Source organism: Liolophura sinensis, chromosome 6 (assembly GCF_032854445.1).
Source record: "Liolophura sinensis isolate JHLJ2023 chromosome 6, CUHK_Ljap_v2, whole genome shotgun sequence".
Taxonomy (NCBI): domain Eukaryota; kingdom Metazoa; phylum Mollusca; class Polyplacophora; order Chitonida; family Chitonidae; genus Liolophura; species Liolophura sinensis.
Window position 1 is genome coordinate 50,285,971 of NC_088300.1, and position 20,985 is coordinate 50,306,955.

Below are 20,985 nucleotides of genomic sequence, written 5' to 3' on the forward strand. Positions count from 1 at the left end.
GTATTGTCATAATACATACTACTATCTGGGAAGAGCTTAAGGAGAACAGCACACACACATATATATATATATATATATATATATATATATATATATATATATATATAGGGTTAACACTTCTTCAAACCATTATAGGATATACAGAACTTACTTCTGGTCTGATATCTGATTTCACATAAACGAGAGTGTGCGACTTCATGTGAAGACCTACTTATACACAGCCCATTTCATGCTTACCAATTCACTTAATAACGAAAATCTAGTGAAAATTAAAAAAATAATAGTAATAAAGAAATAACCATACACATGTATATATTGTCATAATACAATATATTACTCAAACATTACCTCTGAACAAAGGCAGAAGTATTTCATGATCTAATCATGTACACACTGATAATGCATCTCATTTCTATACCGTACGTACATGCGCTGAATATGTCCGATCAAATTTCATCCACAATTAATATGAATCTTAGAGCTATATTTATTTGATTCTTTAAAAGTACAAAGATGCACAGCAAAAAAATGAGTAAGAATCGAAACACCTCCAAAAAAAGATCAAAGTTGTGAAATAATGATGACATACATGTACATTTACTGTACATAACTCCTTTTTAAAGCCTCACTTCAGACTTTTTCACTTATGATAGCAATCAGCTATTCACTGCTGGAAAAACCCTTGCAGATCGAATCTCTGTGAGGAGACGCAACTGGGTTTACATGTTACCTGCGTGCAAATGTGGACTTGGGCATGTGTGTCACAGTGCCCACAAACTAACACATACATGTACAAGCACACACTGTAAAAGCTTCCAAATGATGGAAATCCTCGCTCTTCACACCAACTTCCCTTAAGTAATAAATGACATTCCTTTTTAACACACCTGTTAATTCCCCTGTGATCAATATCATTGCAGGTTTATAAATCACTACACATTACCTGCTTTCGATGAAATGCCAGCCAAATCTGTTGTACTGCTCAATCAGTTATGTAATGGTTGCCTTGTAATGGATCGAGAGGCAGCTGACTTAGCTACATTGCTGCACGTACTCTTGTGTGTGTGTGGCTGAGTCTGGGCCTAACACACCACACGTAATAAACTCACCTCGCTACTGTACACTTCAGCATGCATCACAGAAACACAGAACAGACGCACATGATCACTGTACATGTAGCTGACAATATTAGAATTTTCTGAGTCATTTGATATATGTATGCAATATTGAAAATTGAGCATACTGTGGCACTTCTGAATACTGTGATCATAGCATGCTTATTAAGAAGATTTATCTCCGTTATCGATATATGTAATAATTACGTAAATTTGCATGTAACCTGTACATTATCCATGCATGCAGATGTTACATGTAGTCTGAAATGAACTGAATCCTTCACCTGTATAAAAGAACACTCAATATAATATATATTACATGTACTGATATCTAGGATGATTACATATATATTAATGATGACAATTGATCCTGTCAGGTACATGTAATAAGAAATCACTGATATCACCTGTACACTGTCAAATGATGTTCTCAGCCAGAGACCCATTAAATTACTGGTAATGGCAAATTTTGAAGTTAGAATTACATATGCAAATTTGCAATTCTGAAAAGATTCTACATCCTTTCTACAATTATCACCTCTCCTCAACTTAGGCCACCATTAAAAATATGTGCGTTGGCGATTAACATTAATTTCTTTAAAATCCTAGCTATCTCTCTCACAACCCAGGTACACAAATGTACAAGATTAGTTAGCTTTTGCATTTCCATATCTAGAAGACAATTTATTTTGCAGTATATTAATGTCTCATTTATGCTGAAATTCAAATCTGCTATACATGTAAATTAATACATGTAGGCACTAGTAAGGACAGCACGTCAACCCTCTTTTGTACATGCACATCATTTGTACACATGTAGGTACAAATATACTGTACACATGTGTATACATGTATACACAAATATACTGTACACATGTATACACATCTATATTGTACATATGTGTACACATGTATACACAAATATACTGTACACACGAATACACAAATATACTGTACACATGTGTATACATGTATACACATATATACCATGTGTACATTTATACACATGTATACACATATATAGCGTACACATGTGTACACGTGTATATACATTTATACTGTACACATGTGTACACAAATATACTGTACACATGTGTACACATGTATACACAAATATACTGTACATTCCAGGTAAATATTACTGTTGTGGACAGCGTCTTCATTTACTTCTGTTCCCAAGCTATTCTGGTCTATTTTCCCACTGAAGGGTTATGGTTGTGTGAGGGCGTACATGTATGTGTCTGGAGTGAGTTAATGTACAGGAACACTCTACAGTTGACATTACATCCTTTTCATGCACCATACTAAACATATGAAATTCATGTCTGCCCATCACAAACCTACTGAACTGATCCAAAGTGACAATAATTATAAAATCAGACCTAAAAGACTGCCATGCCAGCAGAGAGGGGAAGTTGGCTTGTACATATCTATTAATTTATAGGTGTTTTAATTTTGCTCTGTGCACGAATATTTCACTTAAGCAGCATTCAGCCAGCATTATATGGTGGGAGGAAACCAGGCAGAGCCTGGAAGAACCAACAACCTTCTCAGGTATGACAAGAGATGCCTATATATATATATATATATATACATGTATATATGAACTCAGTGTGAAGATTTGTATGTGTGTGAGGCTGGCACATGCTGCTGACATCAAAAAGAGACTTTCATATATGCACACAAGGAAGTTTTATACTCACTGATGTGAGTTTAAACAATATTCAATTTCAAACAACTGGAAACCTCTGTATGTACCAGACATTTACTAAGGACAAACATTTACATGTAACTGAAATCATGAAATCAAAACACGGACATAACACACCAATTACATCCTTGTACATTTTCACCATGTAAATCATTGCGAAAGCACATTTAAAATTACTACATTATGTATATACAGGTGTTATACCTGCACATGTGTATGCCAAAAAAAAAATAGGCTAATTCATGCTTCAATGAATGCATACAAGTAGGTCCACATTTACATATGTGTACAAGCACATGAAGGAATGAATCTCAAAACAGTTCCTTCATGCCATTTATGCAGTCAAGCCTAATTTTCACTGACCCATAACTTTACTATAATAACTTATGCTGATCACCTCATGGTCAATTAACATACATGTACTAGCATATAGACAGTCTTTATGAAATAAATACATTTCATGGTGGGTTTATGGACTTTCACAGCCCATACAGATGATATCTTCATTACTGCTAAATGCTGCTCTTGAAAGAAGTCCACAGACTACCATAAATGAACTAAAATGTCGCCCACAAATGTGCATTTTATAGAGGCAAATAAATGTCCCAAAATAGTATTTTACTGAAACTTACAATTTTCAAGTAAAATATTATCCCAAGTTTCAAGCAAACCTCAAAACACCTTTCTTAAATCAACAGAACTCTCAAAATCCAAAAAAATAGGCAAGCTAGTTATGGATGAAATTTATGGTCGTTAAGGGCATGTACCAATGCAGTCATTACGGACACTGAGACCCACTTTTAATGCCTACTGCTAATGTCGGTATTTGTGATGCATCACTGAAGCCAGAAACATAAATATACTCCCCAAGACCTCAGCACAACATTTAGGCTGGCCATGATGAAAATAAGGGTGATATTTACACGCACATCTTTCAGTTTTATGTAACAAAGAAATATCAAGGCTCGAGGCCATGCAATTAACCCAAGACGAAAACATCTGCCCTTTAAGGGGAACAATGAAAACTTTTGCAGTGAACTTCGCTGATATTACATGTAACTAAATCAGTTCTTCATTGAGATTTATGCTGTCCATGCTGATGACATTGATTAAATCCTTTATCTGTCTTATAACAAGTTCATTCAAAACTCCTCTTTCAGAAAATATTTGCATATATGCGCAATTTACAAATTAACAAGGTAATGGACATATAAATCTACAAATCATCACACAAAGTACCAACCTACATATACAAATTTCAAATATAGGGCTTAAACATGCTTTAAATATCTATTTTTCCATGCACTTTTAGGTCTTTTCTCAAAGAAAAATAAAACTCATTAACTTCCTCTTGTAATAAAAGCCTTAAGGCCATCCTAATTTAATTTTATATATAACATGTAGTTCTCACTACATATGGACATTAAATTTTATCCTTCAGTCCTGCATACAACAACTGATAGATGTATGCTAAAAATGGGTAAGTGAGGCAGACACTCTTATTTATACATGTTTATACATATTTATACATATTTATTCATTTATATTTATTTAACTGGTGTTTCATACCCTACTCAATTTTTACCTACATGTACATGTAAATAAATATATGTACATGAAGAGCATTTTTAGTGGAACTGATTTATGTTAGATGAGTAACCCAAATGTCATCCAGAAATGAAAATCTGTTTATGTTAATACTGGTTGGAAAACACTGTCTCTGAGATAGTGTGCCTTAATATACATGTACTGTAGACATTTATGTCATTTAAGGAACATCAGACAGGTCAAAAGCACAACAGAAACATCCCATGTCTCATTACAGAGTCATGTTAACAGAATCATTTTAATGCTCAGACAGCAACATATTTATACTTTCTCTTTATTTAGGATATATAAAAATACGTCATTTTAATTTTTAGACTGAAAAGGTATTCTCTAGGAGAAAAAGCATTTATAAATCTGTGTTAATTACACTGTACGTGTAACTCACTCACAGTATGTATACATATGTGACCAACATTGGTTCCTTATACACAATACTATCGCATCCAGCACTGGGGCAGGGTTTTGTTTTGTTTTTGTTTTTTTTTCAAAACATCATTATAGTTCTTTGGTAACATTTTAATATAAATTAGAGAGCATGTACAATGAATTTATACGTAGCTTACCTGTAGTACAGAGTTACATTTAGATCCTATGTGTATCTCATTGCTTGTGAGGGAATGTGGCTCAGACAACCACCGTACAAACTATACCCACAGGTACACAGACCACTTGGTAAGACAGCAGGTGTTTGTCTTGAGACAGACTTCTCACTTCAACTCACTGCTTCTCTCTGCCAAACTTGACAAGTCTCCTGGCTGAAGGAATGAACACCTGAATGCCATGGCCCAATGAACATAGCCCTCATGAAAACCTGATCTGTGTTAATATGTACACTGAGACAGGGGGTGGGAGGCCACATAGGCCAGTGGGGGGAGGGGGAGGACTCTGGAGAGCTGCCAGGAAAGCCCACTACACTGTCTTCCCTACCACAAAAACACAGTTCAGGAAAATAATACAGTGGTATGGAAAATAGCCTATATTGCATATAAAGAGGCCATGTTTGTAATACCATACCTTAGATCTATATATAACTTGTTCTCTGTTGTCACCAGACAACCACATGTTAGCGTACACAGCGAGCCATAATATATGATCGTTTAACGATGTCAATTGTACCTGAGTGTCATAAATGTATATAGACATTTTGGCCCTTTAACTCTGTAACCTATATACACACATACATGTAGATATGCATTTAAATGCAATAACAAATATTAAACTGATCAATCTACATACCTTCTGAAATTAAAACCAATGCTACATTTATTTCAGACAACATTTTCTACATACAAATTCCAAAATCTGTTTCAGCTCCAGCTTGCAAAGCACTTACACAGTATGCCTACTTTGGTATTTACCAAAATTACATGTTTATCTATATCTATTATGTGAATGGCCAATGTTACCCAATGCACTTTACTCCCATGCTTCTACTTTCGAGAAGAGGTTAGTCTAGCAAATACATTACATCTATCATGTTTCTGATTTCATTTTTCATCAATATTTTTTTTTCAATCAGAATGGCAATCAAACCTGTAATGATCAGTTAGGTTTAATCGTGAGATTCTTGTAACTTACATCTACTTTAATACTGAATTAAATATAAACTGGATCATCAGCAGACTGTTGATTTATATCAGCAAATTGTATCTAGAACTGAATCTGGCATCTTCCAACCAAGCTGGCAGACTGGGTTATACAGACATCAAGAATACATGTAACTATAGAATGGCCTGCAGTTGCATGGCGTCCAAACAGTCTTCATGAAAGTTTTTCAGCTTCTGCCTCAGTGCAGAACAGTTTGCATCATGACAAGAATGTAACAGTCAATCAGCAACAGAGCAATGCCAGTATATTAAGACAAAGCCTGTTTTGGGTTAAGGTGCGAGTAACTGTAAAGCTACCTGTACCCTTTAAGTCTAGGTTAAATGAACGGGCTTTAAGTTCTATTTCTGAAATAGGATGATGACATTAAACACTTGAAGTGAGAAATGTACTAATTTTCATGCAAATTACAATTTTACTAGATCTCGTATTTTTCAATTACAGGCCATTCATATAACATACCTTTAGTTTTTTTGGACTAAAATCTCAAAAAATGTACAAACATAGACACAAAAAAGCAAATTCAAAATTACAGTGCTAAGATACACTAGATTAGAATAAATCAAACTGTCAAAATTCAGAACTTGTTGGCAGTATTACTCTATAAGCGTGTACAATTTTACAAGGATCTGTCCATTGATTCTTGAGAAAAAGATGTTCAATGGTAAAAAGCACTATCAAAATATAAAAAAAAATGTTAACTGTCCATGTAAAAATATTAGGCTTCCAGCTTTCAGCTTGGAAGCCTAATTAAATTCAAGAAGGAAAATCTGCCATACACAAACTGGCCATGGGAAGAACTTGAGGGGTATCAAACATTGGACAGAAACCAGGATTACATACAAACAGATGTTTATTTATTTACCTATTTAGCAGATTTATATGTATGCTAAACTCCAGAACTTCTAACCTTTTCAATGGCAGTCAATTTTATGGTTGGAGTTGTTGGGTCTACTCCAAGTTTTATTTATACCCAATTGTCATTCAACATAAGCATGAAAAAGTTTTTATGATAATGGCAAGATGCATGGTAAGTGTCTTAAATCGGTTGAGTAGTTTGGAAGGAGTTGCATGAACAAAATCGTGTCTCCAGACAAAGACAGACAGACAGGGTGGTTCCAGTATACCAAACCACCACCCCCTCCTTCCGTTTGTTGCAAGGGATATAATGTATGTATAATGGGTGCATGTACATGTATGCATGTAAATGTACCTCAAGGGTTATTTTTAAGCTATCTCTAGTTAAGATTGAAGAGGTCACCTACATGTGCATAATATTAAGCAGAAAAGACATATGCTCCACATGTCTACATCTGCTGATTCAACTAGATTAAAACTACATGTGCACTACTATTTCAAGTACCGATGGTATCGTATATATATATATAAGTTAATTCTCACCTCACATAGCCCACCAGCTTGCAAAGGACATGTACACAGCGACTGTCCAAGATAATAAAAAAAGACAAACTGTGTATACTGTATAATAAATTCACAATGAATACCAGCCCGTTCACAGTTTTATTTGAGAATTTAACAAGACAGGTTTAGTGGTAAAAACAGCCGCATGAGTAATACCCTGTCTGAAGACTTGGCCTGCATGAAGAGCTTGTGGCCGATTTGGTGACTCATGAGGACAGCCTGCAAGCCTGCTGGAGACTCCTGAAACTAGAGATGCTACTGCACACGCTGTCCTGCTAGCAATTACAGCACAACGTAACCACGTGTACACATGTTATATGCTTCTGCACAAGAACAAAAAGAAACATACTTACTGTATTTAACATAAAATGGAAAATCATGTCAAAACTTTAATTCATATGTATGAATTAAAAGAAAAAAACATCACTGGCTGCAAACAACACTTTGTTCAAGAAAAGGACTGGAAAATAATCACATGGATCTGCACACTCAGCTAAAGCTTTCAGTCCACTGTAAAATGGGTTTTTCTGTGCAGTACTAACTTTCCTAGCTGTTACTGGTAAATACTGGTATACATATATATGTTACTGGTACTTTAACATTCAATATTTCAAGCATTTTCGTACATTCTGATTTCAATCAGATTTTTCAACGCAGCTTTCATAATAAAATGCCGGACCCGCATCAATTTTTCCCGTGTAACAATAGACTTTAAAACCGTGGGTTTGAATCTGTCATTTTGTCCAATTTTGAATCAAATGTTCATGCTTCATGGGTAGTAATTCAGCCTTATCGTAATGGGGCATCTAAAGCCATTGACACTGTCATCTTGTTTTTCATTTGTTTGGTTTGTTTTTTGGCTTCTTGACATAAACCTGCATCACCAGTGTTGATCCTGTGTTAACAAATGTAGTTCATGAGGAAATCAATGTTCAAAAATAAGAAAATGTGCTGACATGTAGTGTATTGACTTATAGCCACTCTTGACCTGAATGCTTTGGATGAAATAGGCAACTTGCATTTCTTCTTCTAATTACTACCTTCCTTTTTACAAGGAACAGGTGTGGTTTCATGGCTAATTATGAGAATTTACACTGAACTTTTTCTATGAGCTTAATGTCATTGCTTCTCATAGTGCTGATTGTAACTGATTAACTAACTGGTCTTTTGAGACAAGCTTGCAAACTTTTCACATATATGATGGTGGTCAGGTTTATGGGTGGAGGAAACCTAAATACCCAAGAAAACCACCCACCTTTGGCAGGTACATGTACATGATAAACCTTTTGAGTTCATGGCACATATAGCCAAAACAATTCGTAACCTCACTGGTCATGACAGTCACAGCAAGCCAGCACTTTGACCACTTAAATCAGCTAATTCCACCCTACCCCACCCCCATCCCACACACACCAAAGTTGAAACCCTATTCTTTATTTACACTCTTTTAGTTGACTCCCCTCAGTCACCTGCCTTTAAATATCCAGAGGTACAACTACTATACATGTTCCATGACTACAAACCAAAATGAAAGTTAGTTCTTCTCCAGGTTCACCCACCCATGTAAACATGTGCATAACAGAACATGAAACAGTTCAGAAAAACCTAACTGTGGGTGGTCTGTTCGACAGATATTGAACTTGTTCCTCTAACCAGTCAAAAACATACATTTACTCCTGTCAGGCAAAAAACATTCAAGGATACATGAAAAGAAACAATGATTATGATTTTGATGGAAATGGTAATAGTTATAACCCCCCCCCCCCCAAAAAAAATAATAATGTTTTAAATTTTTCATTTTTTAGGCATATTTTATACCTCGGAAATACCCCTTGCTTATTTACCATTAATTGTTGGAAATTTTCTTGCCTCACTGGAACAAGTCCCAAGATGAATTTCATCCATAAGTCACAATGCCCAAGACAGTTAAAGGATGCTGACCCCGGACAAACTGGCAGAGAGAGAGGAAACCCACGACCATCCACAGGTTGCTGCCAGACCTTCTCATGTACTGGCAGAGATATTTACTTTCATTTTTCTTTCAATCTTAATTTCTTTAAAATCCCTATCTGTTTGTGTAGCCAGGATAAAATGCAAAAAAAACCCTACTAAACAACCCTATTTATGCTGATAGAGGTGTTACCTGCATTTTTTGAGGATGACCCATGCAACAGGCACCATCCTTTTGAAAATGACACAAATTTAGTGAAAAAGATAGTATACAAGTATCTGTGATTTATATTTTAGATTTTACAGGTGCAAAATCATTCATAACTATTAAACTGACTGCAAACATCTATGGTATTGATACACCAGTCTTTAACCAAATATAGCTAATACTATACATGCGTTATAATATTAATATAACTACTAGGTAGACCTGAACCATTTATTGTATCTTTGGAGATTTTTGTAAATGTGGATTACCTATTATGGTATTGAACTTTTAGTGTGTATACAGATCTATTCAAATTAACACATATATAAAATATGTTTTTGCACTAAAAAAAAAAAGAGCGATGTATTCTATATTTCACTGCAGTGTATAGTCTAACAGTAGTACAACAGTTTTTGTCTCTGGACTCACTGTCCGCAGACGTTATCATAGTGGCACAGCAAGTGCATCATGTGTAACGAACAGTAACAATTAAACGCAGTGTGCACAGGCGCAGGTACAGCAAAAGTAACAGCTCTGCATAATCATACATTATCATTTAAATTTCACTACTATGATATATTTAATCCATGATATAGGTTATATATATATTCTGGAGTGAACAGCGCAGTTGTCCGTTCTTTCAAGACTGACATATCATGAATCAAGTTATTCCTCCTCCAGGTCACAAGTCTATTTTTAGAAACACCGACCAGATCATAGCTAAATAATGACCGACACACACGGTGAAATAAATGTAATATCGCCGATATATCGGTCGAATACTCAACAAATTTTGTTCATAAGGACTTACATGACTTCAAGGAATCAACAGCGGGTGGGCTTGGTGTCCTAAACCGTAAATCTAACTCCCAAAGGCCGCGGTTTCCTCACCTCTTTTTCAACGGTGGGGCAGCCTCGATTATCCAACCTTCAGAGGTCGGTGATGAATATGTATGATATTGACGTCATGCGGTCAAGCGGGCCGTGATGTGACCTAGTTACCCGGAAATGTCTCTTCCATGTGACATAGTTTCTAGGTTATTAAATAGCAGCTTGAAATATATTTTATTTTTGGCCTTTTCACCGAACCAACATCATGCGACCATTTGAAACATACATATAAGCGGATGCCTGAGGCACAACTAGCTGTCACCGTCTAAATTGTTGGCATGTTTACGTTTGAATATGCCCATTGCACTCATTTTTTAACACCTATGGTATCAGTAAATTACTTTGTAGGTGTAATGCAGGAGCCTCTTTGTAAACATGTGTAGGCCTATATTTGAATTGTGCTGTTTTTTTAATACACCGGATGTTATACCAAAATGACAATGAATATGTGACATGATTGAACGATTTCAAGTTGACAGTCTATACTAGTATATTTTGTACGTTATGGGTTAATTGTTAATAGAGACCTTTAGTTAGAAGTTAGAAGTTGTAACTTGTAACTTCAAACCACAATTAGTTTACCTGCTCTAGTTTGAAGTTACAAAGGGTCTATGTTGAGTATACGGTACGGAAGCCTGTACACGTAGGCCTCCGTGTGCTTGAAGCCCTTAAAACAGAAAGTCAGATCAGATAATCATGTATGTTGATTTTTGTGCAGCAAGTGTATAAATACTCATACTAAAATATTATTACATAGTGTGTAGTACAAGGGCAAGCAATCAGTGACTTAATATTCATTTATTGTGCAATATAATTTCACTTAAATAGCTTAAATGCAACCCCAGCTAGTGTGCTTGTTTTGTTTTTATTTTTATTATTTTTTTTTTTAGTTTTTAGTTTTTTTTGCTTTGTTTTGTTTTGTTTGTTTGTGGTTGTTGTTTCTTGCTACAGTGTGTTTGGAGTTTTTGTTTTAATTTATTTTATATATATATATATATATATATATATATATATATATATATATATATATATATATATATATATATATATATATATATATATATATATATATATACAGTCAGAAGATATTTTTTTTTATTTTGCGTTCCGGTAGGCTGTCTAGGTGCATCCATGCGTGAATCAGCTTACATGTATTTTTTTTAACTTTCAGGTTACATACATGCATGTGTTTATATAGAAAGCCTGACTTTATTTCACTATTGCAAATGAGGGTTTGTTAAACAATGAGTAAATATTCAAGAGGAGATAACACATTTTCGTTATTGGCAAAATGCGATCTTTGTATATTTGATTTGTTATCTCCCTTGTATAAAAGTGAAAACATTGCATGGCCATTAAAAGTCCCAATTATATATAAATGTACATGAGACAGATTAATTTACACACATCCCACAATCTATATTTGGGCATGCCCTAACAAATATAAATCATTAAAGTGCATGAAATGAACCCGGAGCAAAGAAAGAAAGCAATCAGACCAACAACCTGATGACTACCTATAATTTAGCTAAAACAAAGCACTGTAAAGTATTATAAAGCTTAAATGACATCCCATGCGCTTTAATAATTTTACACTTACAGTACTGAGTCGGGAGAATATTTCATTTCATGTCAGTTAATCTAGATATAAACAAAAAGTACAATATTTAATCAAAGTATAACGTGGACCTAGTCCATCGGGAATAAATCCCTGAAGGATTCTTTTACCCCAAGATATAGCTGACAGAGAAAATAGCTTCAAAGACGGTGAATAGCCAAAGATTGCAAACAACATTATACAAATTGTCCCTGACACACTTCTAATTAACGAAAATATTTATCAGTTTATTTATTTATGTGATAGGTGTTATACGCCGTATAGTGGCCAACACTTACTGGTGACAGGAAACGGGCCAGAGCCCTGGAGAAACCCAGAACCATGAATCCGCCAGTTGCACATACTGACGGAGAGCTGGACTTGAGCTCACAAAGACTGCATTGGTGAGGGGACCCTGGGTCATTGCGCCGAGCTGGCTTGCTAACCATGCACCTCGGCCACGGAGACCAGTAACGGGAACATGTTATGTTACCTACTAACAAAGCACTAACATAATTTTCATTTGCGACAAAACCGAACTCCAAACGGCATGCATCAGTAGGCTTCTGTCCAGGTTACTGATGATGTTTACATTCGTCATGATAAAATCCATCTAACTGCAAAACATTCATTCTAAAATGGATGATTATATATCATTATTTTTTTGTTTTAAAGATTAAATAATTTCAACGTTTAATACAACTTACTGCAGTCTATTTCTTCTAGCGAGTTACCCATATTCAGCTCTAAAATCAGTCATAAACGCTGCAAAAACTGCTTTAGCCAGTGACGTGTAACAATCCAAGCTTTATACGCTTGCAAAGAAAATGAAGTTAGAACAATTTTTCTAATTAATAATGTTAAACTGCGTAAGCACAGTTTCGACGGCAAGAACTCTTTGCATCGGGTGACGTCTTGGTTATTCCAAAACAAATGGTGGAGCTGTTTCTTAACCATATTGATAATAATTTATACACCTTCGTAGCTAAAAGACAGCACCGAATAATAGAACTGGATTTCGGTAAGAAAACAGGAGTGCCACATTCCACATTTAGCCAGTCATTAACATTCCCAAGTTTGGAAAACAAGTGATCATTATCATTATCGCCAAATGTATATAAATAAAAAAACTTCCTGGTTTTACCTGGTTTGACCCCCCCCCCCCCCCTCCCATGCACCTTGAGTGCCCCATGTGTCGCCACAATCCATCCCCTATGATATGATATCATATAATATGATATATAATGACACAATATTCTGTCACATTCAACATAATATCCTGTTATAGTCTGAAGATAGAATCTTTAAGTTGAATTAATGGGATATGTGTGTTATAATTAACAGAAAATCTCCTGTGATAGCAGGGTACACTCAGCATCACTGTAAGACAACACTTTCTGTTAATGTTAACAGATTAATTTTTTTTAGTGTAAAGTTACGATCGATGAAAGAAGCATTTAGTTTGAGTATGAAAAAAATGACCGACCAATCTACCAACAGACAGACAATAGGGTACCGAAGTCGGATGAGGACATCTCGGTGAGTCGCGGCCCGCGGCACGAGGACGGTACCGTTCGCGCGCAATTTGCTGAGACCACGTGATGTAGGCCTGCGTGCTATAGATCAATAGCAGTAATCAGGAGCGAAACCGGCTGAAAGAAATTAACAGGTGTTTGTTTGGGACATTCTTAATCCTTGCACTACACTCATGAAATGGACAAGCTTCCTCTCCCGTTGTAGGCCTATATACGTTGGCAGATATGATAGTGGGATTCCCCTCGGCTCTGTCCATTCCCTTACCATAATGATGACCACCGTCATATAAGTGAAATATTCTTGAGTATGGCGTTAAACACCAATAAGATAAATAAATAAATAATAAATCGATGAGACAATGTTGGATGTCCACTGAGCTACATCTATGATATATGTGTGTACAGGCGTGTGTTGTTCACACCAGATACGTGGTCAATATTTTTCATCTGACGTCAGCAGCAAGCCAGTTCTAAAGTGAATATATTGATCATGTGATGTTTCTGGTCTTCCGCCCTTCATTCAATTTCACTGACGAAGGACATTAGTACAGGGTTTCCTGAACTGCGTGAACTTTGATCTAATGCACGGCTGCCGCTTCTCAGCACTGATTCCCCTCTTGATATAGTGTTTTTCTTTCTATATCCTCCAATATCTTTGTAATATCTATCCATTTGCACCTGCAATGTATATATTTAAAAATAAGATTAACTCAGAATCATGATGTTTACAAACAAATGGTAAGGTTTTTTTCTCTCCCTATTGTATATGGAATTAAATATGATCACTTCATGTGTCCATTTCATTGCCCTAAGGATGTACATAACACATCACAGGCCCACTTTCAAGCTCTACGCGAAATGAACAAGTCTAATTTAAGGCTGTTTCACAGACACTCCGCACATCGCATATGTAACATCTAACGTAGTGGAGACACAGGAAACGCCTGAAACGACTTATTGGTGTCAAGTGGCTCGAAGTGGCTCAAACTGGTGCAACCGTTTGGGAATAAGAAAACATGATCGACTCGTCTTCATGTGTCAGTTCTATCATTTTGACTAAATTCAAGCCTAGAAGCGGGATTTCGCATTCCATGAACTATATGCCCACCTGCATGGGTCATTGTACCGCGCTGGCACACTAATTACTCGGCTTGTCCCATCCAGAACTATAGTAATATATTGAACTGAAATGAACTGAACTGAATTGAATGTTTATTCACCATACGTAAATATATGTATAATTGCATATCTCGTAAATGGCGAGAATAAAGTCCAAGGGACTTGTTCTATCCCTGACTCATTATTATCAAATAATAATAATAATAAAAATTGCTTGGTGAGGAGCGATAATTATTGAACAATTGTATTAACAAAAACTCACATAGAAATGTAACAAAACAAAAACCTAAGTTAACTACACAATAGTGTGAGTAATATTTTGTGAGACACCCTCTGTATCGTAGATTGTATGACTAATTTGGATCAAATATTGTTAATTAAAAATATTTTAACCTGGATTTGAATAAAGACGTGACATTGATTACTTTGAGGTTTGGGGGAAGCCTATTCCACTCCCTTGAGGCTGATGATCTGATGAAATGTGTGGATAGGTTTGAAGTTAGAACATGCACATGGAGATTGAAAGAATAGGATCTGGTTGGGTAATTGTGAACGTCAGATTGTCTTTTGAATATCTGTTGACATTTGTGAGCAAGAGAGTGATTGGTGAGTGAATTTATGTGCGAGTAGCAAGGACGCGTACCTGTGTATTTGTGCAACTGGGAGAATTTTGAGGTTCTTAAATATTGGAGCCGCATGATCCAGCCTTTGTGAGAAAGTGATGAGGCGAATAATCCGTTTCTGAAGAATTACTAAGGTATGGAGAAGCCTAATGTGTGTGTTACCCCATAAAACATTTGCATAAGAAAGATAAGGGAATGTCAGAGAGTAGTACAAAATAAGCAGTGGTTTTTGTTGACATTTGCTCGAACGTGTTTGATGATGCCAATATTTCTGGATACCTTCTTAATAATAAAATCAATGTGAGATGTCCAAGACAGCCTTGAATTAAAATAAACTCCCAAGAACTTGTGTTCTTGAAGGCTGGCTATTTCAAAGCCATGCAAATACAACGGTGGCGGAAGTACCTTATTTTTGGATGCATTTATGTGCATGTATTTTGTTTTACTAATATTAAGGGACAAACGGTTAGCTGTCAGCCAATCGGAAATTTTATGCAACTCTACAGACATAGTGGATACAGCCTCGACGCTTGTAGGCGCATAAGTGCAGACACTTGTATCATTAGCAAATAATGTAAAATCCAGAATATCTGATGACGCTGTGATGTCATTAATGTACAATAAAAATAATATAGGACCGAGAATGGAGCCTTGGGGAACACCACAATTTTCGACATATTTCCCTCAAAGTAAAATGATTGGGATCGCCCAGATAGATAGCTCTCGAACCATTGAGCTCGAAACCCCTAGTATTCGAGTTTTTGTGGAAGGATTTTCTGGTTGACAGTGTCAAAAGCTTTTGACAGGTCAAGGAAAGACACCACAGAATATTGTTTGGCGTCTTTGGCAACTACGAGGTAGTTGTATAGATTGCACGCCGCGTGGGTAGTAGAGAGCCAGTTCTAAAACCAAATTGGTTGGGCGAAATGATGTCATTGGTTGGGCGAAATGATGTCATTGGCTGGGCGAAATGACGTCATTGGCTGGGCGAAATGATGTCATTGGCTGTCAGAATATCATTCATCATGTTTTACAACTATTTTTTTCCATTATTTTGCTCAGACTAGGTAATACCGAGACAGTACGGTAGTTTGTGATGTCATTGGCGTCACCACATTTGAAGATGAGGAGTAATTTTTTGCAGATTTCAACGAAGACGGCATACAACCCACATAAGGGACAAATTAACTATATGTGGAAGGGGAGTGGAAATATCTTTTGCAACAAGTTTGAGATCAGACATGCAAATGTCATGAAAGCCTGGAGCTGATAACTTTAGACTGTGTATAGTGGTTTCAACAAGACCAGGCGAGACAGGAGAAAATTGAAAGTGTTCTTCTACAGGCTCGTCTAGAAAATCTGAAAAATGTTTATGGCTTGGGGGTATCTGAGCATCAAGACTGGAAGCAATAGTCGAAAAAAAGTCATTACATCTATTGGAAATGACACTTTTATGTGAAACAGATAACACATCAATATTAAAACATTTAGGCATGCTCTTGCATTTACCACGTCCCATTAGATCATTCAATTCTTTCCAAGTTCCTTTTATACTGTGATTTTGGTCGTTCAGTTTTTTTCGAAGTAATCCTTTCACGAAAAACGGATCAAGTTGTTCAGTTTGTTCCTGTACGTCCTATATTTAACGCGAGTCGGTATATCAGTAGATTTCAAATACTTGCGATAAAGTTTGTTCTTCTCGAATACAGGCTGTGAAATACCTCGTGTGACCCAAGGTTTGCGAGTATGTTTCGATGGCCTGTCTATTGTCACAACAAAGCATGCGTCGTATGTTATGGATAATTTCCCAGTGAAACAGGATAAAACATCATTAACACTATCCGCTGATAGAACGTCACGCCAGTCTATATTTTCAACATTTTCAACAGACTGACGTTTTCTGGAGTCTTTTTTTGGAAAAGAGTAAGTTGATGTTTCTTTCGAAAAAGCATTAGTCGAGAAGATATTGAATATAGAGAAATGGTCAGATATATCTGTTAGAAATATACCGGAGAAATTGCGTTGAGCATGCAAGTTTGTGAAATTTTATCTATGAGGGTAGCACAGCCAAAGGGTCAGATCGGTTTTCACTGCACAGAGTCTTTCAGTAAGAAATTGTGAATGGAGCTCGAAAGCAGCGTGCATACAAACTAGTTTTAGGAAAGTGTGGTGTGCTATATTGAGGGAAGCTACCGACAGTTACCCTATACCACCAGGTAATGCAACAGGCGTTCATGGGTACACATACACTTGCTTACATCAGGGTAGCTCTGCATGTATATACCTCTATTACATGAACATATATATATATATATATATATATATATATATATATATATATATATATATATATATATATATATATATATATATATATATATATATATATATATGTTCAAGACAAGTGTTAAAATTAGAACATGGTATGTACATGTAAGATGAAACTGTGCATTATCCAATATATGCTGATTAAAGGAGTAGAAAATTTAAATATCAATCAAATACCATTGAAAAGTGTATGCATTTCCTCGCAAGTGCATGCCATAAAAAATCTAATATGTACCTCGAGTTGATAAATTGTAAATAAAGTCAGCGCCAAAATCCGCTTTGGGCGATTCCATTTTTGACTAAGAACAAGTCCTAAAGTCTTCTGTGTTAGGGGAAGAATTGCCGTCGGAAACCGCCGAAGTGCAGTTCATACATTTCCGGTAGCACTCTTCTTCCCAGAAGGTAGCGAACAGCAGTTCGCTCTCCACTTGACGATCGGGAAACCGGAATGTTGGACGTAGGTTCCGAGTTTACACAAACAAGCCGGGTGTTTTTACGATTCTCGTTGGCTGAGAGGCAACACACCCCCAGCATAAATTACAGGGTGTTAAAGATTGAGGACGCGATGGACAGCGATTTATGCAAGCTTTGCCGTTTTCAGACTTCATGTGTATGGCGAGGAAAAATCGCAAAATTATGCAGCAGGCACCACCAGACAGAAAATAATGTGCTCAATTCAGCGTGTCATGTTTTTAAGTTTTCTTCTCCTTTAACATGCAGCTGCACATTGTCTAGAGTTACCAATTGGGAAACAAAGGGAGGGGACATATGTTTGGATACTCAGCGAGTGAATTGCTAGTTCTCGGGGATAGACACTTCATTATTGTCAACAAACCGTTTCCCTCGCGCAAAAGGCACCCTTTTCCCTTCCATGTAGTATCTGTTCATCAGATCCCTTGCATTGTTCTTTCGACGCCTGTCTTCGGGGGCGAGATCTTCAGTTACAAATAAAGATGAATCTTTCAGAAGTTCCTTGGCCTTAAATAAAACTTCTCTTCGCTGGGGACGGTACATGAATTTAACAAAAAATGGCGATTTTGACTCTCTCTTTGTTTTCCCACACGGTGTGCGTTTTCAATATTGATGTCCGTCAGTTCCAGCTTGTCTTCAATAACAGACTTTACAATCTGGAAAGCATTTTCATCTGATTTCCTCCGAAACGTAAATTATATCCCCGACTACACCATTCCTGAACAAGGACTCTTTCCTGAAGGTCACGGTTTACCACAGAGAGTGCTTGCACATTGGATTTACGTTTTTTGATTTCCTCGGCGTGACTCTTCTGCACTTTGTCCATGATTTGAACTATAGAGTCAGTGTGCTGTAGGCTAGAAATGAGAGACTGTTGAGTTCTTTCAAGTTGAGAGTGGCGTTCGAGTGAACTTTGCTGAGTTGCATGTACATTGTACATGCAACTCATTCTTCAGTCCCAACTATCACTTCTCCTACGCCGACAGGATCACTGCAGTTTAAACCTTTGGACTGGCGTCTTGTAGATCTAAGACTTTTGTTGGGGTTGTCCGATTTCTGAGGCTTTGGTTAGCATGGAGGTATAAAGCAGGTCCCAATGTGTATGGCTAGGGTAACTTCTGTTCACTGAACATTGCTGGGCGCTGTTGGGCACTGCCGGAGCTCCACAAAAAGCACGTCCTCACCCAAGAATGCTTCTGTCGAGTGAATGAATGAATAATTATGGCTTAACGCCACATAGGCAATATTTCGGCCATATCGTGGCGAGAACAAAGTGAAAACATGAGACGGTTAAGGTTTTCGACATGATAGTGAGAACATCAAAAATAAAACAAAAAAGATAAAACAAAAAAATTATATTTTATGATATACGCCAATGGCCCTCAAATAATTTAATACAACATCGCCAGCGATGCTGTCAAATAAATCATATATAGAGTTGACTGTGTAGAATCTTTGCCGAACATGGGCAAACCCCACACAGTTAACCAGGATGTGTTTGATGCCATGTTGGGCATCACATCCAACACACTGGGGAGCACTGCTCCCATCCAGGATAAAATGGTGTGTTAGACTAGAATGGCCAATACGACACCTTCTTAAAACTACTTGGTCCCTACCAGGCTTTTCGTTAGTATAAATATTGTAGCCAATGACGGAATGAATAGCATGCAGTTTATTTTTGACCCATTCACGCTCCCAAAGGCCGCGAATACCAGTATGACTCGGTATCCAACAGAATATAATATCTTTACCTCTTTCAATTAGTTTTCTATGTAAAGCTAACATTTCCACTCTCACCGTATTTTTAAATTTATTATACTGTATTGCCAAAAGGCAGGAGAGCGATGCTTTTGTCGAGCATCACGAAGAAAGTCTGAGAGAATACCTGGATACAACTGAAAAATTCTGAGAAAAAGGACATGAAATAGAATCTAATATGCAACTAGTGCAACTAATTCCCTTAAACAAACTGATACATTTGTGAGATTTAATGATGGAATTATATTAAATTATTATTATATTAGCCCCGCGGGCTGCCGCACGAGAACGATACCATTCATGCGCGATTTATACCGTCCTCGCGCCGCGGGCCGCCGGCCGCGGGGCAAGATGTCCTCACCCGGCTTCCATAGAGAGGCTTGTTAAACGGCTTGTCGATAATGAAAAGATAAGCTCCCCAGCCATACGTGGGAAGGTCTGGCAGCAACCTGCGGATGGTCGTGGGTTTCGCCCGGGCTCTGCCCGGTTTCCGCCCACCATAATCCTGACCGCTGTCGTATAAGTGAAATATTCTTGAGTACGGCGTAAAACACCAATCAAATAAATAAAAAAATTAAAAAAGATAGGCCAGAAGGGAGACAACTCTCGGCGATCAGTGTCATGTCATATGCGTCCTTCCGAGCTAAAGGGTTTATCGTGCAGACAATACTCATGCTTCTCGTCAGCGACTACAGCTTCCTGTCCATCTTTACACTGCATGGAAAAGTGATTGTATCTTCTTAGGACAGCGGTCTTTTTCCTTCATATATTTTGTTTCTATTCACGTCTTTGATGTGTGCATGGTCTTTCTTTGCCAAATTTCGAAATAAGTTCACGATGGACACTATGTTATAACTAAAGTGGGCCTACACGAAAGACCTAATTGTTTTATGAAAATTAGTTTTCTATGCCACATTCTATTCTTAATCGGATAGATTGTGGAAAAGATATGCAGTTTGTATTACTGTCAGATATGTACTTAATTTTTAACTCAACAATTAAACGTGAATAATAGGGCCTACCCATAAAATGAATAAATGA

The 20,985-nt window shown here is 36.8% G+C and overlaps 1 protein-coding gene across 2 annotated transcripts in view; it reads right to left on the bottom strand.

The window, feature by feature from the left end:
- Positions 1-10,517, bottom strand: part of LOC135467641 (protein FAM53A-like) — a 32,070-nt gene extending 21,553 nt beyond the window's left edge. The window contains exon 1 of one of the 2 annotated variants that reach the window (XM_064745432.1): positions 10,431-10,517. The gene's annotated coding sequence lies outside the window, so the exon portion shown is untranslated. Of the gene's footprint in view, positions 1-4,997; positions 5,162-10,430 lie in introns of those variants that run through there. The other variant, XM_064745431.1, reaches the window with a different exon arrangement.
- Between the last annotated feature and the right edge of the window lie 10,468 nt (positions 10,518-20,985).